The sequence below is a fragment of the Bos indicus genome, chromosome 10, assembly GCF_029378745.1.
Source record: "Bos indicus isolate NIAB-ARS_2022 breed Sahiwal x Tharparkar chromosome 10, NIAB-ARS_B.indTharparkar_mat_pri_1.0, whole genome shotgun sequence".
Taxonomy (NCBI): Eukaryota; Metazoa; Chordata; class Mammalia; order Artiodactyla; family Bovidae; genus Bos; species Bos indicus.
This window is the reverse complement of record NC_091769.1, coordinates 47297394-47325162: the sequence shown is the minus strand read 5'-3', so window position 1 is coordinate 47325162 and position 27769 is coordinate 47297394. Positions and strand designations below refer to the sequence as shown.

At 40.7% G+C, this 27769-nt stretch overlaps 1 protein-coding gene across 10 annotated transcripts in view; it reads left to right on the top strand.

Moving 5' to 3' along the window:
• Positions 1-27769, top strand: part of TLN2 (talin 2) — a 504733-nt gene that overhangs the window by 236747 nt on the left and 240217 nt on the right. For 3 of the 10 annotated variants that reach the window (XM_019968735.2, XM_070797476.1, XM_070797477.1), the window contains one exon: positions 27331-27414. The exons of the other annotated variants lie outside the window; for them this stretch is intronic. The gene's annotated coding sequence lies outside the window, so the exon portion shown is untranslated. The remainder of the gene's footprint in view (positions 1-27330; positions 27415-27769) is intronic. 10 annotated transcript variants of the gene reach the window in all.

The window sequence follows — 27769 nt, the reverse complement described above, 5'->3', positions numbered from 1 at the left end:
TGAAATGGTACCTCATAGTGGTTTTGATTTGCATTTCTCTGATAATGAGTGATGTTGAGCATCTTTTCATGTGTTTGTTAGCCACCTGTATGTCTTTTTTGGAGAAATGTCTATTTAGTTCTTTGGCCCATTTTTTGATTGGGTCGTTTATTTTTCTGGAGTTGAGCTGTAGGAGTTGCTTGTATATTTTTGAGATTAGTTGTTTGTCGGTTGCTTCATTTGCTATTATTTTCTCCCATTCTGAAGGCTGTCTTTTCACCTTGCTAATAGTTTCCTTTGATGTGCAGAAGCTTTTAAGGTTAATTAGGTCCCATTTGTTTATTTTTGCTTTTATTTCCAATATTCTGGGAGGTGGGTCATAGAGGATCCTGCTGTGATGTATGTCGGAGAGTGTTTTGCCTATGTTCTCCTCTAGGAGTTTTATAGTTTCTGGTCTTACGTTTAGATCTTTAATCCATTTTGAGTTTATTTTTGTGTATGGTGTTAGAAAGTGGTCCAGTTTCATTCTTTTACAAGTGGTTGACCAGATTTCCCAGCACCACTTGTTAAAGAGATTGTCTTTAATCCATTGTATATTCTTGCCTCCTTTGTCGAAGATAAGGTGTCCATATGTGCGTGGATTTATCTCTGGGCTTTCTATTTTATTCCATTGATCAATATTTCTGTCTTTGTGCCAGTACCATACTGTCTTGATAACTGTGGCTTTGTAGTAGAGCCTGAAGTCAGGTAGGTTGATTCCTCCAGTTCCATTCTTCTTTCTCAAGATCGCTTTGGCTATTCGAGGTTTTTTGTATTTCCATACAAATTGTGAAATTATTTGTTCTAGCTCTGTGAAGAATACTGTTGGTAGCTTGATAGGGATTGCGTTGAATCTATAAATTGCTTTGGGTAGTATACTCATTTTCACTATATTGATTCTTCCAATCCATGAACATGGTATATTTCTCCATCTATTAGTGTCCTCTTTGATTTCTTTCACCAGTGTTTTATAGTTTTCTATATATAGGTCTTTAGTTTCTTTAGGTAGATATATTCCTAAGTATTTTATTCTTTCTGTTGCAATGGTGAATGGAATTGTTTCCTTAATTTCTCTTTCTGTTTTCTCATTATTAGTGTATAGGAATGCAAGGGATTTCTGTGTGTTGATTTTATATCCTGCAACTTTACTGTAGTCATTGATTATTTCTAGTAATTTTCTGGTGGAGTCTTTAGGGTTTTCTATGTAGAGGATCATGTCATCTGCAAATAGTGAGAGTTTTACTTCTTCTTTTCCAATTTGGATTCCTTTTATTTCTTTTTCTGCTCTGATTGCTGTGGCCAAAACTTCCAAAACTATGTTGAATAGTAATGGTGAAAGTGGGCACCCTTGTCTTGTTCCTGACTTTAGAGGAAATGGTTTCAATTTTTCACCATTGAGGATAATGTTTGCAGTGGGTTTGTCATATATAGCTTTTATTATGTTGAGGTATGTTCCTTCTATTCCTGCTTTCTGGAGAGTTTTTATCATAAATGGATGTTGAATTTTGTCAAAGGCTTTCTCTGCATCTATTGAGATAATCATATGGTTTTTATTTTTCAATTTGTTAATGTGGTGTATTACATTGATTGATTTGCGGATATTGAAGAATCCTTGCATCCCTGGGATAAAGCCCACTTGATCATGGTGTATGATCTTTTTAATGTGTTGTTGGATTCTGATTGCTAGAATTTTGTTAAGGATTTTTGCATCTATGTTCATCAGTGATATTGGCCTGTAGTTTTCTTTTTTTGTGGGATCTTTGTCAGGTTTTGGTATTAGGGTGATGGTGGCCTCATAGAATGAGTTTGGAAGTTTACCTTCCTCTGCAATTTTCTGGAAGAGTTTGAGCAGGATAGGTGTTAGCTCTTCTCTAAATTTTTGGTAGAATTCAGCTGTGAAGCCATCTGGACCTGGGCTTTTGTTTGCTGGAAGATTTTTGATTACAGTTTCAATTTCCATGCTTGTGATGGGTCTGTTAAGATTTTCTATTTCTTCCTGGTCCAGTTTTGGAAAGTTGTACTTTTCTAAGAATTTGTCCATTTCTTCCACGTTGTCCATTTTATTGGCATATAATTGTTGATAGTAGTCTCTTATGATCCTTTGTATTTCTGTGTTGTCTGTTGTGATCTCTCCATTTTCGTTTCTAATTTTGTTGATTTGATTTTTCTCCCTTTGTTTCTTGATGAGTCTGGCTAATGGTTTGTCAATTTTATTTATCCTTTCAAAGAACCAGCTTTTGGTTTTGTTGATTTTTGCTATGGTCTCTTTTGTTTCTTTTGCATTTATTTCTGCTCTAATTTTTAAGATTTCTTTCCTTCTACTAACCCTGGGGTTCTTCATTTCTTCCTTTTCTAGTTGCTTTAGGTGTAGAGTTAGGTTATTTATTTGACTTTTTTCTTGTTTCTTGAGGTGTGCCTGTATTGCTATGAACTTTCCCCTTAGGACTGCTTTTACCGTGTCCCACAGGTTTTGGGTTGTTGTGTTTTCATTTTCATTCGTTTCTATGCAAATTTTGATTTCTTTTTTGATTTCTTCTGTGATTTGTTGGTTATTCAGCAGCGTGTTGTTCAGCCTCCATATGTTGGAATTTTTAATAGTTTTTCTCCTGTAATTGAGATCTAATCTTACTGCATTGTGGTCAGAAAAAATGCTTGGAATGATTTCTATCTTTTTGAATTTACCAAGGCTAGCTTTATGGCCCAGGATGTGATCTATCCTGGAGAAGGTTCCATGTGCGCTTGAGAAAAAGGTGAAATTCATTGTTTTGGGATGAAATGACCTATAGATATCAATTAGGTCTAACTGGTCTATTGTATCGTTTAAAGTTTGTGTTTCCTTGTTAATTTTCTGTTTAGTTGATCTATCCATAGGTGTAAGTGGGGTATTAAAGTCTCCCACTATTATTGTGTTATTGTTAATTTCTCCTTTCATACTTGTTAGCGTTTGTCTTACGTACTGTGGTGCTCCCGTGTTGGGTGCATATATATTTATAATTGTTATATCTTCTTCTTGGATTGATCCTTTGATCATTATGTAGTGACCTTCTTTGTCTCTTTTCACAGCCTTTGTTTTAAAGTCTATTTTATCTGATATGAGTATTGCTACTCCTGCTTTCTTTTGGTCCCTATTTGCATGGAAAATCTTTTTCCAGCCCTTCACTTTCAGTCTGTATGTGTCCCCTGTTTTGAGGTGGGTCTCTTGTAGACAACATATGTAGGGGTCTTGTTTTTGTATCCATTCAGCCAGTCTTTGTCTTTTGGTTGGGGCATTCAACCCATTTACATTTAAGGTAATTACTGATAAGTATGTTCCCGTTGCCATTTACTTTATTGTTTTGGGTTCGAGTTTATACACCGTTTTTGTGTTTCCTGTCTAGAGAATATCCTTTAGTATTTGTTGGAGAGCTGGTTTGATGGTGCAGAATTCTCTCAGCTTTTGCTTGTCTGAAAAGCTTTTGATTTCTCCTTCATATTTGAATGAGATCCTTGCTGGGTACAATAATCTGGGCTGTAGGTTATTTTCTTTCATCATTTTAAGTATGTCTTGCCATTCCCTCCTGGCTTGAAGAGTTTCTATTGAAAGATCAGCTGTTATCCTTATGGGAATTCCCTTGTGTGTTATTTGTTGTTTTTCCCTTGCTGCTTTTAATATTTGTTCTTTGTGTTTGATCTTTGTTAATTTGATTAATATGTGTCTTGGGGTGTTTCTCCTTGGGTTTATCCTGTTTGGTACTCTCTGGGTTTCTTGGACTTGGGTGATTATTTCCTTCCCCATTTTAGGGAAGTTTTCCACTATTATCTCCTCAAGTATTTTCTCATGGTCTTTCTTTTTGTCTTCTTCTTCTGGAACCCCTATGATTCGAATGTTGTAGCGTTTAATATTGTCCTGGAGGTCTCTGAGATTGTCCTCATTTCTTTTAATTCGTTTTTCTTTTATCCTCTCTGATTCATTTATTTCTACCATTCTATCTTCTAATTCACTAATCCTGTCTTCTGCCTCTGTTATTCTACTATTTGTTGCCTCCAGAGTGTTTTTAATTTCACTTATTGCATTATTCATTATATATTGACTCTTTTTTATTTCTTCTAGGTCCTTGTTAAACCTTTCTTGCATCTTCTCAATCCTTGTCTCCAGGCTATTTATCTGTGATTCCATTTTAGTTTCAAGATTTTGGATCAATTTCACTATCATTATTCGGAATTCTTTATCAGGTAGATTCCCTATGTCTTCCTCTTTTGTTTGGTTTGGTGGGCATTTATCCTGTTCCTTTATCTGCTGAGTATTCCTCTGTCTCTTCATCTTGTTTAAATTGCTGAGTTTGGGGTGTCCTTTCTGTATTCTGGCAGTTTGTGGAGTTCTCTTTATTGTGGTGTTTCCTCGCCGTGTGTGGGTTTGTACAGGTGGCTTGTCAAGGTTTCCTGGTTAGGGAAGCTTGTGTCGGTGTTCTGGTGGGTGGAGCTGTATTTCTTCTCTCTGGAGTGCAATGAAATGTCCAGTAATGAGTTATGAGATGTCTATAGTTTTGGGGTGACTTTGGGCAGCCTGTATCTTGAAGCTCAGGGCTGTGTTCCTTTGTTGCTGGAGAATTTGCTTGGTATGTCTTGCCCTGGAACTTATTGGTCCTTGTGTGGTGCTTGGTTTCAGTGTCGGTATGGAGGCATTTGATGAGCTCCTGTGAATGAATGTTCCTTGGAGTCAGGAGTTCCCTGGAGTCAGGGTTTGGACTTAAGTCTCCTGCTTCCGATTATCGGTCTTATTTTTACAGTAGTTTCAAAACTTCTCCTTCTATACAGCACCATTGATAAAACATCTACATTAAAGATGATAAGTTTCTCTACAGTGAGGGTCACTCAGAGAGGTTCACAGGGTTACATGGAGAAGAGAAGAGGGAGGAGGGAGTTAGAGGTGACCCAAATGAGATGAGGTGAATCAATAGTGGAGAGAGTGGGCTAGCCAGTAGTCACTTCCTTATGTGCACTCCACAACTAGACCACTCAGAGATGTTCACGGGGTTATACAGAGAAGAGAAGAAGGAGGAAGGTAACAGAGGTGGCCAGAAGGATAAAAGGGGGGAATGAAAAGGAGGGAGACAGATCCAGCCAGTAATCAGTTCCCTAAGTGTTCTCCACCGTCTGGAACACACAGAAATTCACAGAGTTGGGTAGAGTAGAGAGGGGTTAGGGAGGAGACACAGGCGACCTGGTGGAGAAAAAGGAGGGTCCAAAGGGAGAGAGAGCAGTCAAGCCAGTAATCTCACTCCCTAGTGAAAGATGGGTCCTGAAGATTGGGTCCTTAAAGGTACAAAATTGGTAACAAATACATAAAAGCAAAAATTAAAAATCTAGAGTAGAGTTTGGAATTTCAAAAATACGATGTTAAAGAAAAGAAGAAGGAAAAGAAAGAGAGAAAGAACGAACAAACAAAAACAAACAAGGTCGCGAAAATTATAAGGAAAGTACAGGTACAAAATTGATAACTAATACCAGAAAGCGAAAATTAAAAATCTAGAGTAGAGTTTGGAATTTCAAAAATACGATGTTAAAGAAAAGAAGAAGGAAAAGAAAGAGAGAAAAAACGAACAAACAAAAACAAACAAGGTCGCGAAAATTATAAAGAAAGTACAGGTACAAAATTGATAACTAATACCAGAAAGCAAAAATTAAAAATCTAGAGTAGAGTTTGGAATTTCAAAAATACAATGTTAAAAAAAAAAAAAAAAAAAAGAAGAAGAAAAATAAAGAGAGAAAACAAACAAACAAATACGAACAATGTCACAAAAATTATACAGAAAATACAGGTACAAAATTGATATCAAATACCAAAAAGCATAAATTAAAAATCTAGAGTAAAGTTTGGAATTTCAGATATACAATGTTATATAAAAGAAGAAGAGAAAGAAACAGAGAAGAAGAAAAAAAAAAAAAAAGTCACAGAAATTATATAAAAAAAAACTATAGGTACAAAATTGATAACATATACCAAAAAGCGAAAATTAAAAATCTAGAGTAGAGTTTGGAATTTCAAAAATACAATGTTAAAGAAAAGAAGAAAAAAACAAAAACAAACAAACAAAAAAAACAAGGTCAAAAAATTATAAAATATATATATATGAAGTTTGCTGAAGAAGAAAAAAATAGGGTCTTTTTTTTTTTTTTTGCAAAGTAATAGGTTATAAAAGTGAAAATTAAAGGAACAATAGAGGACTTAAAATTTTTTTTTTTTTAATTAAAAAAAAAAAGAAAGAATGATTGTAAAAATAATAAAAATATATCTAGGACTTTTTTTTTTTTTTTTTTTTTTTTTGTGGGTGTTGTGGGTTCAGTTCATTTTTGGCTAGTTCCTTGGTCAGATTTATATTTCTCAAGATCTATAGGCCCCTTCCTATGTAGTCCGTAGTAACCACAGGGTTTTGATCTATTGCCTGTAGCTTCCAAGGCGTTTCCCTCTGTTATATCTTCTTCTGTTTGCTAGTCTCTTCAGTGTCTGGTTTCCGCCCTGACTCAAAGGGCACGGTGGAGGACACTTTTTTTTTTTTTTTTTTTTAGGCTTACTTGTTCAGTCGCGCTGTGGGGAGGGAGGGAGGGAGGGATGCTGCAAACAAATAACACTGGCGTGGGCTCGCAGTGCCTCAGCCACCCTGGGTCTGCCCCCGCTCACGGCGCGTGTAGCCTCCCTGTCCACACTGCTCAGACTCTAGGTTGTTCCGCCGGGAACAATCTGAGGCTGGCCCTGGGCTGCATGCACCTCCCAGGTCCAAGCCGCTCAGGTTCAGGCACTCGGGTAGTCCTCAGAGGCGCAGACTCAGTTGGGCCTGCGTTTTGTGCTCTTCCCAGGTCCGAGCGCCAATTTGCTCTTCCTAGGCGAGCGCCAATGCTGCGACTTATCGCCTCCCCGCCACTCGGTTATCTGGATGTAAAACCTGCGCACCTTCTCAGGCAGATGTTGACCGTCCAGAGCCCCAAGAAGTTTTAGTTAGCAAAGAAGCCTTCTTACAATTTTATAGATAATGTCTCTCTGAGGCTGCGATTGCCCCCTTCCGGCTCTGGCTGCCTGTCACCGGAGGGGGAAGGTCTGCAGCCGGCTATCTCTGTTCAGTCCTTTGTTCCGTGCGCGGGCCTGGCGGTCTTAGGTTAGGGCTGGCTTTTCGCGTGGTAGGTATCCCACAGTCTGGTTTGCTAGCCCAAATTATTTCGCTCAGATAGCGCTCAGGGTATTCAGGCCAGATTCTTACTCTCAGCGATGCAGCCCACGCCGCGCCTCCCTGCCCAGCCCCGGTTTGCTAATGGTGGATGCAGGCGTCTGCGCTGCTTCTCTGCTGGGGGAGTTACCGTAGGGCTCGCAATCTGCGAGTTTTAAATTGTTTATTTATTTTTTCTCCCTGTTATGTTGCCCTCTGTGCTTCCAAAGCTCGGCACAGATTCGGCAGTGAGAAGGTTTCCTGATGTTTGGAAACTTCTCTCTTTTTAAGATTCCCTTCCCGGGACGGAACTCCGTCCCTCCCTCTTTTGTCTCTTTTTTTTTGTTTTTAATATTTTTTCCTACCTCCTTTCGAAGAGTTGGGTTGCTTTTCTGGGTGCCTGATGTCCTCTGCCGGCATTCAGAAGTTGTTTTGTGGAATTTACTCGACGTTTAAATGCTCTTTTGATGAATTTGTGGGGGAGAAAGTGTTCTCCCCGTCCTACTCCTCCGCCATCTTGGCTCCTCCTCCCTGTTTTTTCATAATTTGAAATAACGCAAGTATCATCCAGTTTAAGGACAGATTAAAGTTTCAAAGCTGTTGAGTCCCAGGAAATGAAAACTGACTTTATGCTATTGATTTGTGGCAGTGCCATGCTATCTGGTAAACAGAGCACTCACTGTTGTTTTTTAGATCGGGTGTAAATGGTGGGGCTTGCCAAGTGTGCCAGACCCTCAGGAGTATGTCCCTGCCTGGTAGACTCACCCTCGTGGAGGTGTGTGCCTCTCTTGATAAACATTGAGTCCCTGGAGAGCATGGATGAGGTCTGAGTTTCTCATCACTGTCACCAGAGTTTGGCATATATGAAGTGAGTGGTGAATGTTTGTGTTTGACCACATGCTACCAACTGGCTGCCCACTGTAATGTTCTTGCCCCCTTTTCTTCAGTCTCTCTGCCATGACTTTCCTTCCTACAGGAAGCTTTCCAGGCCTTCACTAACCAGAGGGATCATTCTTGCAAGAGTTTCTGAAGGCTCTGGAGAGTTTTTATAACCTAGTAACTAAACATCAGCTTTGGAGTCAAACAGAGCTGCACTGGATTCCTGACTCTACCACTTACCAGCTACATGGGTAGATGCAAGTAGCGAAACTCTCCCCAATCCGTTTAATGATCTATAACATGGAGGTGAGCAATGCCTGCCTCATGTGATTCTGCGTAGGAGTAAAGGAGGCAGCATTTTGGGAGGACTTGACGTGTGGCTGCGCTTAGTGTGAGCAAAGGTGCTGGTGGTGAATAGCTAGTGACCGGCCCGGAGTGCGTCATGGTTGTTTCCGGGGCATAGGCACTTTCCCCAAGTGCATGATAAACTGCAGCCTGGCATAGAGATCCCCCTTCTGTTTCTGCCTTCTTTTTTAAACAAATATTTATTTTCAGTTGTGCTGGGTCTTTGTTGCTGTGCACAGGCTTTCTCTAGTTGTGGTGAGCCGCTCTTTGTTGTGGGGCATGGTGTCTCATTTCGTGACTTCTCTTGTTGCAGAGCACAGGCTCTAGGCCCACAGGCTTAAGTAGTTGCAGCTCATGGGCTCAGTAATCATGGTTCAGGGACCAGTTATTCCGTGACATGTGGAATCTTCCTGGACCAGGGATCAAACCCATGTCCCTTACGTTGGCAGGCAGATTCTTATCCACTGTACCACCAGGAAAGTCCCTGTTTCCTACTTCTTGTTTGTGTCTAACTACTGCCTAACGTCCTATCCCCCAACCCCAGCAGCATGCTGTGCACTCAGTAGGTATTAAAAATCCAATTTGTCATCGAACAATCCTCCTTCTCTTGAAGACCCTTTTACCCGGAGTTAATCTCTGTAGTAGAACTGTTTCCTTTTGTTGTGTCAGTACTGGGGAGATGCTGATTATTTTTTCTAACCTTTCTTTTCCTTTTGATGATGAATCAAAATTCTCTATCACATGGTCGATATCACAGTCTGCCGCTGCTAGAAAGGGCCGTTTTCCTTGCTTTCTCTTTAATGCAGCTACTGTCCTCAATCCCTGCTGGACTCCTAGGCTCTCCTTAGACAAAGAAGTGGCTGTACAATTACCCTCTGTTTTCACCCATTAGAATAATGGCTACAAATGCCAGGAAGTTCTTAAAATACAACACATTGCTGACCTGGTTATCTTCCAGCCCTGGGTCTTTATGGTCAGGCCTTTCAGTAACAGGACAGCAGTCTGACACACAGTGGCTAATGAGTCTGTCTGCTCAGGAGGTTTTATTTCTTTTTTTCTTCTTTGCACCAGAAAAGCACTGTTACAAAGTAAGCCATGTTCCTTGAAATAATACTTTCTCACAGCTTAGGACCAACTTTTGCATTTACTCAGTGAGGTGCTGGACTGAATTAATCAATATCCACTCTGTCATTGCTGTGCTGATTTTATATTATGTAGAAATGTTGGTATTGTAAGAATTGAGCATTTGTTCTGCTCAAAATAATATTCCAGGGCTTCTTTCTCAATCTGTTCCTGAAAGACTTGAAATCAGTTGTTTCTGAGGTAGAACTGAAAAGAAATATTAGGAATCATTCATAGCTTTGTAAAATAAAAAACTGAGGGGCTTTCCTGGTGGTCCAGTGGCTAAGACACCATACTTGCAATGCAGGGGGCCTGGGTTCGAACCCTAGTCAGGGAGCTAGATCCCACATGCCACAACTAAAGATCTTGCATGCCACAACTAAGACCCAGCACAGCTAAATAAATAAGTACTAAAAAAGATGAATAGCCAACGTTCAGGAATGTGTAGATGATAGCTAGGGATTCCGGGATACAGATAGTAGTTAAGAGCTAAAGCTCAGTGCTCAGATTTCTGAGTTCAGATTCTGACTCTGCCATTCATTAGCTCTGTGATCATGTATAATTTATTTGTTGTCTTTTCCCCATACTTAAATCACTTATAAGATGGGTTTAATGGTTTAACTTTAGTCCTTGGCTTATTAGGGCTTTCTAGGTGGCAGTGGCACCCCACTCCAGTACTTTTTGCCTGGAAAATCCCATGGATGGAGGAGCCTGGTGGGCTGCCGTCTATGGGGTTGCACAGAGTCGGACACGACTGAGCAACTTCACTTTCACTTTTCACTTTCATGCATTGGAGAAGGAAATGGCAACCCACTCCAGTGTTCTTTCCTGGAGAATCCCAGGGACGGGGGAGCCTGGTGGGCTGCCGTCTTTGGGGTCGCACAGAGTCGGATACGACTGAAGCGACTTAGCAGCAGCAGCAGCAGCAGGTGGCAGTAGCAGTAAAGAACCCGCTTGCCAGTGCAGGAGATGTAAGAGACACAGGTTCAGTCACTGGGTCAGGAAGATCCTGGAGAGGAGGGCATGGCAACCCATGTTAGTATTCTTGCCTGAAGCATCCCATGGACAGAGGAGCCTGGTGGGCTATAGTCCATAGGGGTCTCAAAGATTTGAACACGACTGAAGTGACTTAGCACGCACACACACTTAGCTTTGTCGGGTCATAGAGTATTTACAAGATGGAATGCATAGAATCAAGCATGTGGTAAACACTCAATAGATGTATATTGTTATCAATGTACTTTTTTTTTCATTATCATCTGTGTTATAGGGAGAGGGTAGAAATTAAAAATTCCCACTCATAATTAATTAGGATGGTCACCTAATACTCTAATGCCTTAAAAGTAGACTCAGCTGTGTATAGTGTGTGTTTCATAAACAAGGGATCCCGTGTCCTACAAAACATACATACAGCTGACATGGAGCAGGCGGGACTCATACACATTAAGGGTAGGAATGTGAAATGGTACAACTCTTTGTAAAACATTTGGCAGGTTTCTTCAGCTTCCCATGTCTTATGCTCTAGTTTTTTAAAATCTCTATCAATTCCTATAAATGTTATTGTCATGTATAGTATCAATTATGATCTAGCTTTTTAAAATCAAATAAAAATTTGCCCAGCATCACTTTTTGAATAAACATAGCACCTATCATATGTCCTAGACATTCTACTCCTTTGGATTCACCCAAGAGAAATACGTAGGCTATGTTCTTACAAAGACTTGTACACAGATGTCACAGGCCGGGCAGTAGACACATGCACCCAGTACTGTCAACTCCCAAATTGAAAATGAACCAAATGTCCGTCCATGTGTGAAGAGATCAGGTGGTGGTGTTTAGTCACTAAGTTGTGTCCACCTATTTTGTGACTCCTTGGACTGGAGCCTGTTAGGCTCCTCTGTCCATGGATTTCCCAGGCAAGGAGATTAGAGTGGGTTGCCCTTTCCTTCTCCAGTGGATCTTCCAGACCCAGAGATCGAACCTGCATCTCCTGCACTGGCAGATGGATTCTTTACAACTGAGCCACCAGGGAAGCCCAGATATTTAAATATACAAATACATAATAAATACGACTGACTTGAACAGGTTTCAGAACAGACAGACTCGTGTCGGCACACTACTCCGTAGTGGGTATAGCCACCAAAGAGTAACTTTGAGTCAAGAGTTAAGTTGATTATGAGAATGTCTACTGTATATGCACATTGTAGGAAATCAAAACATGGCAAACTATAAATCATTTACAAACCAGAATTTGAAGATAATAAAATTTATTATTAAATAATTTAAAATAAATTTAGGAAGATTTTCTTTTCGTCTTTGTGCAGTATGAATGTGTAATTTGTAATAGTTTTTATCATGGTTATGAAAGGAGTGAAAAATGTTCTCAAACCTAAAAACTGCTTATCTTTACTTATCTCCTTTAAATATCTACAAAGGAAGTTAGCAGTCTAAAGAATGTGACCGCCGTATTTATAATCTTTCAATACTATGACCATACTGTCTGTGCCCCTTAATTGTACCTCCTGTAGAGAGAAGTGTGTATTTCACTGTATTTCCTGCCAACTTGATGAGTGTTCAGATACCTCCTAACATGATAGTTAGAGAATGTCTTATTTGGATTTGTACTTTAAACATGTTATTAAGGATGAACTTTCCCCCCATTTTATTTCCTTCCCATTTTTTTGTTTTTAAATTTGTTACTGTTCTTTAACCATTTTGCATTAGGGTATTTGTTTTTTTTCTTAATTATTTTTTGCCAGCCCTAGCTGGTATCTCTCAGATAGGTAGTAATACTCTGTCAGCATATTTTCAAAGTTGATTACTTATCTTCTGGGTTTATTTTATAATGTTTTTACTATTTATATTGTGAAATCACTTTGTGATTTCTTCTCTTGTGTTGTTTTTACTTAGAAAGACCTTGCCATTCCGACTGAGATAAATTGCATAGATCTTTCTGTTTTATGTTTTCTTTTTTAAAAAAATCTAACTTTTAATTGATGTAAATTTTATGGCCTACAGTATGAAGTATGATCTTTTTTTTTTTTTTTTTCAAATTAAACAATTTTCATAGCACCACTTTTTAAGTACTGTTTGCTCATGGAATTTTGGTGACACTTTTATCACATATGAACATTATATTGTGTCTAATTTATCTGTGAGTCTTCTACCACTGTGAGGATGTAGTTATTTCAACTTTATTGTCATTTTAGAATCTGGTGAGTAAGTTTTCATTTTTTTGCAACATTTTTTACTGCTTTCACTATGATTTTTCTCAAAATAACTGTTCTAGATAGATGCAGTCAAAGCTCTTAAGGGGTGTGGCAAGTTTCTCCCCAGTCTTCATCTTATATAGGGAATTTCATAGGGAATCTTGTGTGCTGCTACTACTAAGTCGCTTCAGTCATGTCTGACTCTGCGGCCTTATGGACCGTAGCCCTGCAGGCTCGTCCATCTATGGGATTCTCCAGGCAAGAATACTGGAGTGGGTTGCATTTCCTCCTCCAGGGGATCTTCCTGACCCAGGGATCAAACTCATGTCTCTTATTATCATCTCCTGCATTGGCGGGTGGGTTCTTAACCACTAGCGCCACAGGGAATTTCACAGGGAATCTTGTGTGAGTCTGAGGCTTTTGCTATCTCCCCAGAACATTTGTTTCTTAAATTCTTAACATGATTATACTCTAGTCGTGTCCAACTCTTTGCAACCCCACGGCCGGTAGCCTGCCAGGCTCCTCTGTCCGTGGAATTCTCCAGGCAAGAATCCTGGAGGGGGTAGCCACCGGTACACTTCAGTAATTAAGGTGCTTTTGCTATTGCCTTTTCATCTAGTTTCTGGATTGTCTCATTAATCTCATTTTCTTCAGTTCAGTTCAGTTGCTCAGTTGTGTCCGACTCTTCGCGACCCCATGAATCGCAGCATGCCAGGCCTCCCTTTCCATCACCAACTCCTGGAGTTCACTCAGAATCACATCCATTGAGTCAGTGATGCCATCCAGCCATCTCATCCTCTGTCGTCCCCTTCTCCTCATGCCCCCCATCCCTCCCAGCATCAGAGTCTTTTCCAATGAGTCAACCCTTTGCATGAGGTGGCCAAAGTACTGGAGTTTCAGCTTCAGCATCATTCCCTCCAAAGAAACCCCAGGGCTGATCTCCTTCAGAATGGACTGGTTGGATCTCCTTGCAGTCCAAGAGACTCTCAAGAGTCTTCTCTAACACCACAGTTCAAAAGCATCAATTCTTCGGCATTCAGCCTTCTTCACAGTCCAACTCTCACATCCATACATGACCACAGGAAAAACCATAGCCTTGACTAGACGAACCTTTGTTGGCAAAATAATGTCTCTGCTTTTGAATATGCTATGTAGGTTGGTCATAACTTTCCTTCCAAGGAGTAAGCGTCTTTTAATTTCATGGCTGTAGTCACCATTTGCAGTGATTTTGGAGCCCCAAAAAATAAAGTCTGACACTGTTTCCACTGTTTCCCCATCTATTTCCCATGAAGTGATGGGACTCATTTTCTTAGAAAGCACTTAATAAATAATGACTTTTTCAGAAGAGCAGTGCAGAAGTGACATGTTCCTCTCTGTGGCCTGTATGGCCCGTGCCATCTGGACTGGGTCTGGCAGGTGAGAAGGTGTCACCCCAGTGTGCATCTTCAGGAAGGTTTTAAAGTTTTTGTTGTTGTTTTATGTAGACCATTTCTCAAGTCTTTATTGAATTTGTTACAAGATTGCTTCTGTTTTATGTTTTGGTTTTTTTTAGCTACCCAACCAGGGATCAAACCCACACTCTCCTGCATTGGAAGGCAAAGTCTTAGCCACAGAAGAGTCCCCTCAGGAAGGTTTTTTAACCTAAGAGGACAAGGCTGTGGTATGCCACATGCCCATAAAATGTCCTGACTGGAGTTGGGATTTAACTGTAAGGCTTCATGGGCTCAGATTGTTTGGACTGTGAGTTTATACATCACAGTGCACAGGCATTCTCTGGAGTGAGGTCAGCGCCTTACTTCCATCCTGTCAGCTTTATGAATGTAAAGGAAACAGTGCAGCGGCTGCAACGTGTCCAGGCAGAAGGCAGAAGTTAGCCCGGCCGAGCCCACTTGCTGCATCTGAGTTAGGCTGAGTGCAGGGCTCCACCTGACGCTGTTGGCAGTGATGCGATGGCCATCCTTGATGTGCTGTCCCTCGAGGGCCATCCTTTGAAGGCCTCTTGGCGATCACTTCCTGGTGTTGGCTTCACAGTCTGCTGTCTCTCCCTGAGCTGAGTGATGCCAGCGCTTCACCTCCCTGATCTAATATGCTGAGGTATCCACTTACCATCGATTGCACATTTATAAAGAGCTGTTAGCAGAGTTGCAGAGAGAAGAAACACAACTGAAACAGAAGCAGGAGACACACTCGCTGCTCTGCCTTTGTCACGCCTCTGTGAGCAGCCTGGCGTGGGCTGTCACACCTGAGTCCCGGAGGCCGCCTGGCACGGCCATGGCCCTCGAAGCCTCCTCACACCTCTGACTGCTGAACTGTTTGAAGTGCCTGTCACTCTGAGTGGTGCTCCTTTGAGGTTTCTGTTCATTGCGGTTTTAGCAACATCTAAATCAGGGGCATAGAGGAGGGAGAAAGATTGTAGTGCTGAAGATGTAAAGGAAGAAATGTATACCTTTTGCTATCGAGTGAAAACAGATGCTGTCGCATTTAAAGTATGGACTAGGAAGCAGGCTTTGTCATCAGCCGGATGAAAAGTCCTTTCTTAAAGGAGAATCGTAAAGGAGGTTGATGATCCATGCTGGTTCATCTCTCCGTTGTTGTTTAAGATACACATTTCCTCCTTCAGTAACAGCAGAGAGGGTCATAGTCACCCAAGACCGGGCAAACAGTTCTACAGAGTTTCATTGAATTTGAACTGGAATTTGAACGTTTTCTCCTATTCCTTTATTCCACCTTTTGTTTAGATACTCTGATAGGTCTATGTCCGTCTTCATCAATGATTTCCTGGTACAAGATTTGAAAAGTTTTCCTTTTTTTTTTTTTTAATTTCCTGCTTACTGACATTTTTTTTTTTCAGATATATTCAGACATGTACATTGATTATCACATTCCTGCATACTTTTTTTTTTTTGGCACGCAGCATGTGGGATCTTAGTTCCCCAGCCAGGGGTCGAACCCCCATCCTCTGCAGTGTAAGCATGAAGTCTTAATCACTAGACCACCAGGGAAGTCTTGGGAAAGTTTTTATTCCATTCTTCTCATCCCTCTTTCCAGTCTTCCCTGCTACTCCCAGGGCACAAAGGGAGGCTCTCAGACATTGGAGCCTGTTACTGTGAGGTGATTACTGAGACCATGGACCCTAGTGTTGACGGAAGACCCTATAGGAACTCCCAGCTAGAGGACTGGGAGTGACTGTTCCGAACTGGTTGTGTATTAAAATACTCCCATGTGCTCTAAAGAGGGGCTCAGAGGCATAGACTCTCCCACTGTAGCCAGGGTACTGGCTCGCCAGGACTGCATGTTGAAGGCAGCCCACGTCTCTGTCCACCTGCAGGAGGAACCAGGGAGAGCAGCAAGCTTGGAGAATTAGTCATTCAACAGTCTTCCTCTTGGAAACACTTTTATGGTACAATGAAGGTGGTTATTCCTGAAAACTGGAGAGCTTGCAATGGTGAAGGAGTTTCCTGAAGCTTCCTAGATTGTTTCTCCTGATGTGTTAGTTTTCAGAGTGAAATGTAATGCTGAAGATGTTGAACACCTTTTCCAGCTTTATATGTAGAGAATAAAGTTTCAGTTAGAAAATATGCATTGTTAAAATGACTTCTATTCTAAAGTTTCTATTAATCCTACAAGTTAGACTCACAGCATAGAAGCTAGTTTAGAGGATTGAACAACTGTGCTTTTTAATTTTTGCAGAGCAACTTGGAGAAGCAAAGGAAGCATTTCTAACTGGCCTATACTGTGCTGTGCTTTCTTTTTCCAAGTTTGGATTAAGTTATGTTGCTTGGATGCTGAGATGTTTGATTCTTAGATGAGGGTAGCAATGAGTCTAGGTGAGAGTGTGGTGTGTATTGTCCACAGTCTTCCTTGGGTTGGAGGCGGAGAAGGAAGCAGAGCTGCAGTGTTTTTCTTCCCCCTGAAAAATGTCATATAATTTCCACATTTGGCTCTGACGACACAGCTCTCTATCCCCTTAAAGAAGAGTGAGAGAGAAGTATGGAAGCTCTTGGTGTGGGCTTACTCATAGTTGTGGCTTTTCTTAGCTTAACTTCAGTTTATCTCCTTCGATGAGTCACTCACATACCCTATTATCCAGCTCTAATGGCTTTAAATATAGTCTTTGTTTTCCTATTTCTGCAGAACGCGTCTTTATTAATGTATTTCTTTATTTGGCTGCATCGGGTCTTATTTGTGCCATGCAGGGGCTTCTGCTGTGGTGCTCAGACTCTCTAGTTGTGGTGTCAGCTTGGTTGCTCCACGGCATGTAGGATCTTAGTTCATTGACCAGGGATCAAACCCTTGTCCCCTGCATTATAAACCAGATTCTTAACCATTGGACCACCAGGGAAGTCCCAGAAAGTATTATTTTTATATCAAGCTAATCCTTGCCATAGGAGTCCAACTGGACTTTTCATTAATAACTGTAGTGGGTTGAATAATATCCCCTCCAAATTCATGTCTACCTGAAACCCCAGTATGGGACCCAGTTTGGAAATATTCAGTGTAGATACAATTGCTTAAAGATAGAGGTGTGATTGTACTGGGTTAATCTGATGACTGGCATCCTTATATAAAGAGAGGACACAGAGAGATACACAGAGAAGGGTGACTTATGTGGAGATGGAACCTTCGGAAAGCTCCAAGAAATAAGGAGTGATTCTCCCTAGAGTCAGCTTGGGCTTTCCTGGTGACTCAGATGGTAAAGAATCTGCCTGAAATGCAGGAGATCCAGGCTTCTACCCACTCCAATATTCTTCCCTGGAAAAATCCATGGATAGAGGAGCTTGGCAGGCTGTATGTATAGTCCATAGGGTTGCAAAGAGTGGGACACCACTGTGCAAATAACACTCCCTAGAGTCATCCTGAAGAGGGTGACCCGCCAGAGACTTTTGATTCCAGACCTCTGGCTTCTGTAGCTATAAGAAAATAAAGTCCGGTTGTTTGAAGACACCCATTGTATGGTAATTGTGAAGAGTCAGACACTGAAGTGACTGAGCCCACATGCATGCACATGGCAGCTCTAGGGAATTAATGTAACAGCCACTACAAAATGGCATAGTTTGAAGGCCATCCTCTTACTGACCTTCAGCTTGAGGTGCTGTGAGGTGAGCAAGGTTTTAAATTGTGATTATACTCAGTGTTTATACTCAGTGCAGTGAAATTTTCCATGTGCAGGAAGCTGCTATGTCTGGTAAGCCTTCCATTTTAATTTGGTCAATGTGTTGTAAAAGGCGACTTACTGGAATCCTGTGCCACTTGAAGGAGCTCCCGTGGACTTTTTAAATCTTAATTTGTAGGAAGTGGTCTGTGGGGCTAGATGGCTGTTGCCTTTGCTATTCCACCACGGTGATTTTTCAAATTCCTTAAACCTGCTTGTGTAGCAGCTGGGACTTAAGGAATAAGAAATCGATTGTGTCTCTTACAGATGTATTTGTTCACACCTTCAGTGCTCAAGGCCTGGGGTTGGGGTGTCAACAAACAAGATGGAAACGCTACAAAGGATGCAAGATTGCCCTCTGTGACGGGATCCTCTTGAATGTCCACTGGGAAGCACAGCATTGGGAGCACAATCTGCTGCCCCACATGTTATCATCAGGAGAAAGGGAAGTCGATATGCAGTTACTGAAAACAGTGTCTTTGAAGGGAGTTGTGACTCTTGATCAATAGAGATAAAAATGCAGCATCTTGAGGACATTGATTCAGCCTCCCTGTGTGTGGTACCCCTAGGCCCGTATTCCCAAGTGTGTTCTGGAAGCATAAATCAAGGTGAGTCAAGTCCTCAGGCTGCGGAACTCGATTGTGCAGCAGTAATATGTTCCCCTGGAGTGGTGATGGAAGTGGCAAAGTGTCTGAGAAACATCCCCAAGAGCCTGCAGCCTTGCACTTCCACGTGATGTTCTTTGGCTTGATTTCTTGCAACAGGAGCCCTCTCATTTGCTCTGAAGGGCTCCCTGACCATTAAGAATTGGCCCAATGGAAAAGTCTCTCTTACTTTCATTATCAGATGCTCAAAAGGAAGGGCGAACTCCAGAGATTTCCCCACACAGAATTTCTAGTGATCCTACTAAGAGAGCCTCCCAACTCAGACAAGCTCAGGACATGAAGCCAATTTGGATTGGAAAATCACTCTGCTAGCTTTAGATGTCATGTATGCACATTTACGAAAACCTGGCTGCTCTCCAGAAGAAAGCATTTGCTGTCATCTTTCCCGGGAGGTGCTCCACATGAGCCAAGCTTTTCTGGAACTGACAGGGCTAAGTGCTAGAAGGGGTGGAGAGCAAAGGGAAGGATAATAATGTCTTTCTAATATGAACTCTACTGGGCATTACTTACTCAATTTAGTCTTTAGGGTGTTCCTGTGGTTTGTAGACGTTTCTTAATGTGAAAATGATTTTTAGTCTTAATTTGGAAATTGAGGACCACAAAGTTAAAATGATTCACTCCAGGTTATACAGTTAAGTAATTATTAATAGTAGAGACTTCTTTTGGGAGCACAGAAGAAAAGAAATGGGAAAAGTATAAGTGAGTATGTATATGTATGTGTAAATACAGGGACTTTTTTTTACTGATGATTTCTGATTTCAACTATTTAATTGCAACTTAGGAAGGACTCTTTCTGGTCTAGAAGGATGCAACAGGCTCCATTCAGTCTAAGGTGTAAGGTGAAGACTGCAGAGTGATATATTGTACCCATACTTATTAAGCATGTACCCCTTCCATGCACAAAAGGATGCAGAGAAAGCCCCAGCTTCTTGTTCTTCCCTTGGACCATGCAATTAAATGCAGTTAATCTGCATTAAACAATGCAGATTAAATAACATAGAATTAAATAATCTATAATTGTGTCTACTAAGGAATTTTATATATTCTGTTCTTCATTTAAAAGAAAACAGACAAGTAGCGTTTTGTAATTTGTTTTACACACATGCTCATGAGTTTTTATTTAATATATGAATTGATTTTTTGTGTGTGTCAGTGATAAAAGGGACAAAACCTTAGCCCTGCACTGTGTCATGGAAAATCCAACTTTATCTTAATGAAAGGAGATGGACTTTGGGTTTCTCTCGGGCCAGTTCTCTACCCTTAATAACCCCATAAGCTGTTCACATGACATCCATCACTGCCTAGACCGATGGCTCAGAGGCCATCGATGTTGCTCATTGTCTTGGTCTGTGTACCCTGCGCAGCTGGCCCTTAGCGCCAGCCAGTCTTCCTTACCCTAGCTGACAGTGCTAATCAGGATGATCAATATGACCTCCCCTCCTCATGGCACATCACTAAGTGGATTTTCTTTACTTAATATCCATACGGAGTGACTGTTTGAATGGACAGTGGAGATTTTAGTAAGCCCTCTGCTAATAAACCTGTGCTACAGTAGAAAGGAATTAAACATGACCATACCAGTGGGAGCAGAGCTGTTTGGGAAAGGGGGTCCCAAACCAGGTGAGTTTAGGTAAATAGTCTAGCATTTTAGAATTTCTTTCCATGTGTTTTTCCACAACTAAGCATGAAGGGGGCTAATGGTTTGAACCTATGTGGAAAATCATTTGTTCTATTTTCCTCGAAAATCTCAGAGCTTTAAGTCAAAGGAAAAGTGAGCACCTCTTGTATAGTTCATCCAGGGATCTAGTGATGGTTCTGTTTACCAAAACCAAGTATGAATTTGTGAATGAGTTTTTGCTGACTGTGTTGATAAGATAGCAGTCATAAGCTCATTCTGTAGTTCATGCATGAAATACATTTATAGAATGTAAATGTATCTTACCTTAAATTTAAATCATAGCTAATCCATGCCAGCACAAGCTGAGGTCACTGTGCAGTATAGGTAGTCAGCTCTATGGCTACTGCTAATATGAATGTGGACAGGAATTCAAAGTGTAAGTTGTCTTCTAAGACTTTACTTCTTAGTGAGTTGACTGTTATCATTAGGCAGTTTTTCATTTGACATAAGATCTTTGATTTGTTTTTTTTTTTTTTTTTTTTTGTAAGTTCATGTATTTCATTTGGGGCTGGAGATAAGGCTGAAAAGAGTAAAGTATGTGGGGACGTGTTTGCATTCATAAGAACTGTTGATTGGCCATTTCATTGAACAGGGACCCATCAAGTTCACTACTCTTGTTAGAGCTACCCTTAATTGGTTTTTTGGCTTGCGGTATTATTATTTTTCCTTTGCTGTCAACTGTATGATGGCTGAGGTCCAGGATTTCCACCGTTCCCCTAAATACAGAGGAGAGTTGAGGGATTTGATATATCTTCAGGGCCCAAGAATATATGTTAAGGGTCCTACTCCAAATGGTTTCACAGTAAAGCTATGAGTTTTCTACTCAGAAGTAATACATTGCCTCTGGTTTTCAGTGGCTGGTTTAACATTCCTTAGATCCAGGAAGATTTACACCATTGAACCGCCAATGCTTGCTCTTTGCAAATGGTCACTTTTCCATGTTTGTTCCCAAGTTTGAAAAACTTAGTGTTAGATAGTTTCTGATGGATTTAAAAGTTACTGTGACACTCAGGAAATTCTTTGCTTCTCACCAGATAGAGTAAGCCACCTCTGCCCTTCTGAGCAAATCTTCTTGTCTGTAGCCCCAAGAAAGGGTGTGGAGTGTTTTGATCCTGGAGAACCTAGAAGTGGGAAGGTCTCAAATGACACAGGGCATGGGAGAGTGCTATTTTGTAGCTTAGGCTCAGAAATTGGGCTGTCGAAAGGTGTAAGATTTTCTCTTTGGAGGGCAGAGAGAGGGGAAAAAAAAAAAACAAACAACTATCACAGTAATGAGGGAAAAACCAAAGAAATGGATAAGCTTTGACAGTTTTCTTCTGCTGCTTTGTCAGATTGTCTTCAAGAGCTTAGAGTACTGACTTAATCCCTTAACAATCCTGTGTGTTATGTCAAAAGTGTGTGGTTGTGTGTGTGCATGTCTGTGTATGTACAGTTACATAATAAGCATAAGTACATGATGGAGTAAAGGCAAGAAGACAGCTTACTTTTTATTTTATTTTTTTTTTAAAACGTAAGTATGAAAGCTAAAAACACCACATTAATGTGACATCTGTTGACCAAATAGGAAAAAAGCATCACAAGTAAGCAAGATCAGGCCTGTCTTAATTAGAAGTTGTTGCCTGGGACAGCTGGAGCATGGTGACCAGAAAATTGTTTGTACCAGTAACATCTAGATGACTTGTTTTTCCTGCCACCTAAGGGAAGTGTTGTTGGGCTTTGGGGATAACTGGAAGATGCAGGAGTGTGTCTTGTCAATGTGCTGGTCATCAAGGCTGATGTGGGAGTATTGGGGGTAGTAGCAGGAGGATCCAACTGCAGATAGCATTGCTTGCATCCTGCAAACCATCCAGAACTCTGGGGCTTGGCTTTGCTAGCCAACATGCATATAAGCCTTCAGACTGTAACTCAGGTCTCTGACCTACTTTTCTGGTTGCGCCTGCCTAAGCGAACCCATTAGGAGAACTCTTCCTAGTTGGAACCGTGCTGATCACAACTAAAACCTTTCAAAGCATAGGGTTGTAGTAGAGCCCCCTACATTGGGTATGGTTGGGCTTTGGTGGCTGCAGTGTGAGTTGGGGATATTTCACTGTCAGAGATCATAATTGGGTGAAAGGGAAGTGGACGTAGGCAGTGGTTAAGTCTAAGAGTCTGAAAAAATGCCTTTTGCCATGAGCTGGTCTTTAGCATCCGTTCTGTTAGTACGCGGTGGTGAGCCAAGAGGAAGTCACCAACTGCTGGGAACAGCTAGGCTCCTGTGCCCTGGCAAGGGCAGGGAGAGGACAGGAACTGCCACAGCATATGTTCAGGGGATTAAGAGGGAGCATGGGCTGAAGCTGATGGGCAAGGAGGAATCTTAAATGGAGCCAGTTGTCTTTTTATTCCATAAGATTCTTCTTTCAGATCCAGGCAATCTGGGCTTCCGTGTCACCAGCCTGGCTTGTGGACTGCACTCTGGTGATGTTATTTTGCTGGAGAAAGCAGAGATGAGTGAGCAGATGGGAATGGATGCTGGACGATTATGGGCTGCTCCTGTGTGATTGTGCAGCACAGGGAGTCAGGGGATGTGGAGGCTATAGGGAGGATAGGTCTGCATTCCCCATAAAATCCATTCTCATTCTTTTCTGAAAGGTGAGCAGAGTCCACATTCTCCCATGTGCCACAAGGCGAGTTGGACAGCATGTGTCTTCCTACAGCTCTCAACCTCAAACCATTCCTCCTAATGATTTTTTGAGCATTTGGGTGATAGCACAGAAGGGTACGTGTGAGATGTTAGCACTTGTAAATACACATAAGACATTTTAATAGGAGCTGATCATGCATTTGAAGCTTTCAAAATTACTGACATTCAGATTTTCAGAGTGATAGTTCTACCTTGTATCTGCTAGAATTGTGTTCTGTAGCTTATGAAAATATGAACGATTATTTTTGTTGATTGTCATCCATTTGAACAAACAAAAACATAAAAAATAGGGGTTTGCTGCTGCTGCTAAGTCGCTTCAGTCATGTCCGACTCTGTGCGAACCCATAGATGGCAGCCTACCAGGCTCCCCCGTCCCTGGGATTCTCCAGGCAAGAACACTGGAGTGGGTTGCCATTTCCTTCTCCGAAATAGGAGTTTATTGTTCTCCTTTGCTGGAGTAATAACATAAATAGCTTACTGACATCATCCTAAATAGGTCTCTTGCCCTAAGAAATCTGCAGTCAAAAGCCCAGGTCAAAGCACTATTGACTGAGGTGTAGGAAAAAAACAAATGTACTCACTACTGGCTTTTAAAATTTTCTTTTCTAATTTCAAATCCTGAGTCTTTTGAGATAAATGAACTCAAGGATCCAAGACTGACATTAGCTTTCTCCCTGATAGGGGTGAGCCAACAGGAATGATGTGCACCCAGACGTATGGCATTAGATGCTGGCAGTCCACTCTTAAGATCACCACTTATTACATAAGAGGAAAGTGGGAATCAAATTGATAAATGCCTTGTCCAAGGACACTCAGCTCTTTGAGGCCTGTATATTGCTATGCTATATGGGAAGTTACAAAGCAGAGCTTTAAGTTGGACCAGGTGTCTGTGGTTACTAGTGTGAAGTTGACATATAGGTGAAACTAAAGGTGTCACGAGTCATGTTTGGTACTGAATGCTGGACATAGAGGGGAAAAAAGCTTGAGTGTGGGATGAGGACAGATATTAGTGTTTTTCCTCTTGGCAGATGTTCAGTTATATTAACATAAGTATTTAAAACCCTTCCCTACTAAAATAGAACTGTGTGTTTATTATTTTGAGGGTTGAAAGGAAGGACTAAGGTAAGTGCTGGTGGTTAAAGAAGCAAGGAACGACTTGCTTTATGCCTGCTTATTCCAGCCACGCCTTTATTACACATGCCTTTTAAAATTTCATCATCACCAAAGGCTAATGCAGTGCTAGTAGGTAGACCATTTTGTTTCTTGGCAAAAGAGAATTCTTAAGGGTCTGATCCATTCTCTTGGATGTGCAGAAAGATTTGATATTAAATTCTCTACCCTGCCAAAGGCAGAATGATATAGAATCATATCCCAGATACCTCAGTCGCTTTCATCATGAGGAGCCTTAATAGATATTTCCCATTCTGTCTTGCTGTCTCTTTGTCCCTCCTGATGGAGGGAGTTGGTGAATTTTGGGAACCAGCCAAAGAGGGAATTAGGTAAGCTAAGTCTTCATTTCTGCTATTAACTTGTATTCATAGAATAATATTTAATAGCTGCAGTTATCCTTGAGATAAGTGAAGAGGTTCGTCATGCGGAGAATCATATTGTGAAACATTGATTTGTGCTTTTTAGAGGCTAACACAGAAATTGAACTGCTGTGTGTCAGAGGCATTATTTTAAAAATAGAGCCATACTGAATGCATGCTAAGGGTTTTGTCTCTTAGCTGTACCAGAATTACCTCTACTTATTTGCGTTTAAAAAATTGGTTATAATATCATTACAGTATCATTGTGTAGTACATGAATTTTCTTTGCCTTTTCTAATTTATCCAGCATTGGGTTCTTTAAGAAACCATCTTGTAAAAACTTCCAGAATGAATGATTCTTATTTTCAGCTTGCTGGTTTTGTCTTCTCAGTTCTTTCCAGGTAGGGGTTGTGTTGTTTGCTCTGCCTTGTCATGTGGAGTTTTGAAGCACTGGAATTTCTTCATTCATTAAGATTCTGGTTGAACTATGACTTGAGTTTCCAATAGGGAAAATTATGAACAGGATGAAATCACACATGGACTGTCAATATGGAAAGTGGATGTTCTCCTTTTCTATAGTTCCGATACAGAATCAGAACTTCATCATTGTACTAGCGACCTAAGATTCTTTGCATTGAGAAACTGAAGATTAACAGTGATGTTAATTGTTAGTCATTGCTCTATTTAAACCTCATGCTGCAGTTATTTAGTCTTGGTAAGAAGCTGAGGGCTATAATTTTCATTCTTCTTTACTAATAACTCACTGTATAATTCTGGCATAAGATTAAATGATCGTAGTTTTGAAACTGTTCTTACACCCGCCAAGGCTTCCTTGGCGTTTTAAAGGAACAACTTCAGGTTCTACTTCATGGTTTTCCTGGAGGGCCTTGTACAGGCAAAATCCCAATTAGACAGTGCCATTGCAACAGGAGCAAAAGTTGAAATAATATTATCACTTAAAACATTGTATACAGTAGAATCTTTAAGAAACATTTGTTGAATTAAATGGATTTATTGTTAAGTATGTCTGAGTTATAGTGGAGACCATATTGCTTTCTCTAACCTTGTCTTAAAACAGAGACATTTTTCAAAGGAAGGTCTGGATATTAAGTCTTGATAATTAATCCTCATAATTAAGATCTAGAATTAGAAGAAAGTTTGGATGTTTCTGTATACCAAGTATGGGGAAAGACAGTCTGACAGTAAATGGAAAATTGAGCCTTCTTTTCATAAAGCCTTATTCATCAGAGCTAAGTAGATGTTAAGTGATGGAGGAGGTCTCCTATTTCAAGGAGACATCTTGAGAGGACTTTTAATTTGGAAGCTGCTAGGAGGACCCATCTACTCACTAAAGCAAAAAGTTGCTTGTAGCTTATAGGATCAGAGCAGGGAGTTCTGGGTGGCCTTGCAGCAGTCAGTCATGTGATAATCATATTCAGCTACATTTTGCTCTACTCCAATAATTTCCTATCCTGCTAACCTGCTGCTGCTGCTGCTGCTAAGTCACTTCAGTCACGTCCGACTCTGTGTGACCCCATAGACGGCAGCCCGCCAGGCTCCCCCGTCCCTGGGAATCTCCAGGCAAGAACACTGGAGTGGGTTGCCATTTCCTTCTCCAATGCATGAAGGTGAAAAGTGAAAGTGAAGTTGCTGAGTCTAGTCCTACTCTTAGTGACCCCATGGACTGCAGCCCACCAGGCTCCTCCATCCATGGGATTTTCCAGGCAAGAGTACTGGAGTGGGGTGCCATTGCCTTCTCCTGGTGACTTACCTATTTGGTGGTGAAACTATCAATTTTCCACTTTTTGTATCAGTCCTTATGCTGGTAGACCAAAACTTAGGTAGGTATCATCTAGGCTCCATCACTTCCTTGGTGTCACCAATTTTATGTGGTCCCTGGATGGCGTAGGTCAGATAATCATTTTTTGTCTGCTGCATAATGGATTATTATAAATGGTGAGCCCATCTCTGTGTGAGATGTAACTTCAATGTCACTCGTACATGACACTTTCCAAGACTGTCCAGCTTCAAAGGTGATTCTTCTTTTCTGTGTGATTCAGAGAGGAACTCTGAGCCGAGCATCAGAAGGTATCTCAGTGATAACCTGTTATTTTTGTTTTTAAAATTTCTTATTTCTGGCCTGTCTTTCTCCATGGGTATCTATTAGTTTTATGGATGGCTTTCTCTCTAATGAGGCACTTTCTGAAGTTTTCTTGACGTTCTCAGGTAGGTCCCTGTGAGGCTAAGCCATGAGCTATCAGAGGGAGACAGTTTTCTTTTGATTGCAAGTGCCTGGCTGAGAGCAGCTCTTATGAAACATTTGTTCCCTTGAGAATGATGGGTATATTGATCTTATGTATTTTCTACTCATCTTCCTACATATTTCTAAACATGGTTTTGAATACATTTTCCTTTTTTTCCACTTTCTTTGTGTTTGTGAGACCCAATAAAAGGCAAATATTAAGCTATTTTAAAAATTTAAAGACTCAGTTAAACCAAGTTCTAATCCATTTAAGCCTTGAAAAAATCTCTTTTGAATACATGAACATTTATTCTAAAGGTAATTGAAGATGCAGAGGCCATTTTAATACCTTCTTCCCATCATTCTCTATTTAGAGAATCTCTTCTATCTGTGTCTTCAAAATCAGGAAATTTTCTTTCCTTTTTTTTTTTGTTTATTTGATGAAATGGTTGTCCACTGTCTAATACTCAATAAAAAAGTTAAAGAGTTGTTGGAATGGTTATCAACAAGATTATAAAATCTTGTTTTTACGAAATCCTTGTGCCCCTGTTTGAATATTTCACCAGCCCTGTTGATGTGAGCAAATAGGATATATCTCCTAAAAGGAATTTGACCCCTTTTTTTCCTCCAAAGGCTTACATAATTGAACTACTTCACTCATTGAAATTGAACTACTTCCTGGAAAACCAGCGTTATTTCACAAGCTTAGCCATTAGGGTAAGTGACTGTGAGTTACATATATTTATATGTATACTATACCTTAGGGGCTAGCAGTGTGCAGGGTATATTACTGTTATCCATTAATTTTATTTATTTTGTTGGTTTCACATGGTATCCCTTAAAAGTGAAGTCTTTTTACTTGGCTGGTCATTGGAAAATCACAGAGCACTGAGCTTCACCTCAATGCTTGAAATACTGGATTTCTACAATTACTGAAGGTGATTTCAGACTCTTCAGGAAAAATTCAGTTGCTGTCTTCTCTTCTTATTCATAAGTTAATTTTGGACTTGGAAATAGCTATTCTTTCTCCCTACGTCCACTATTCAGTGAAAGTTAGAAGAAAGCTATTTCT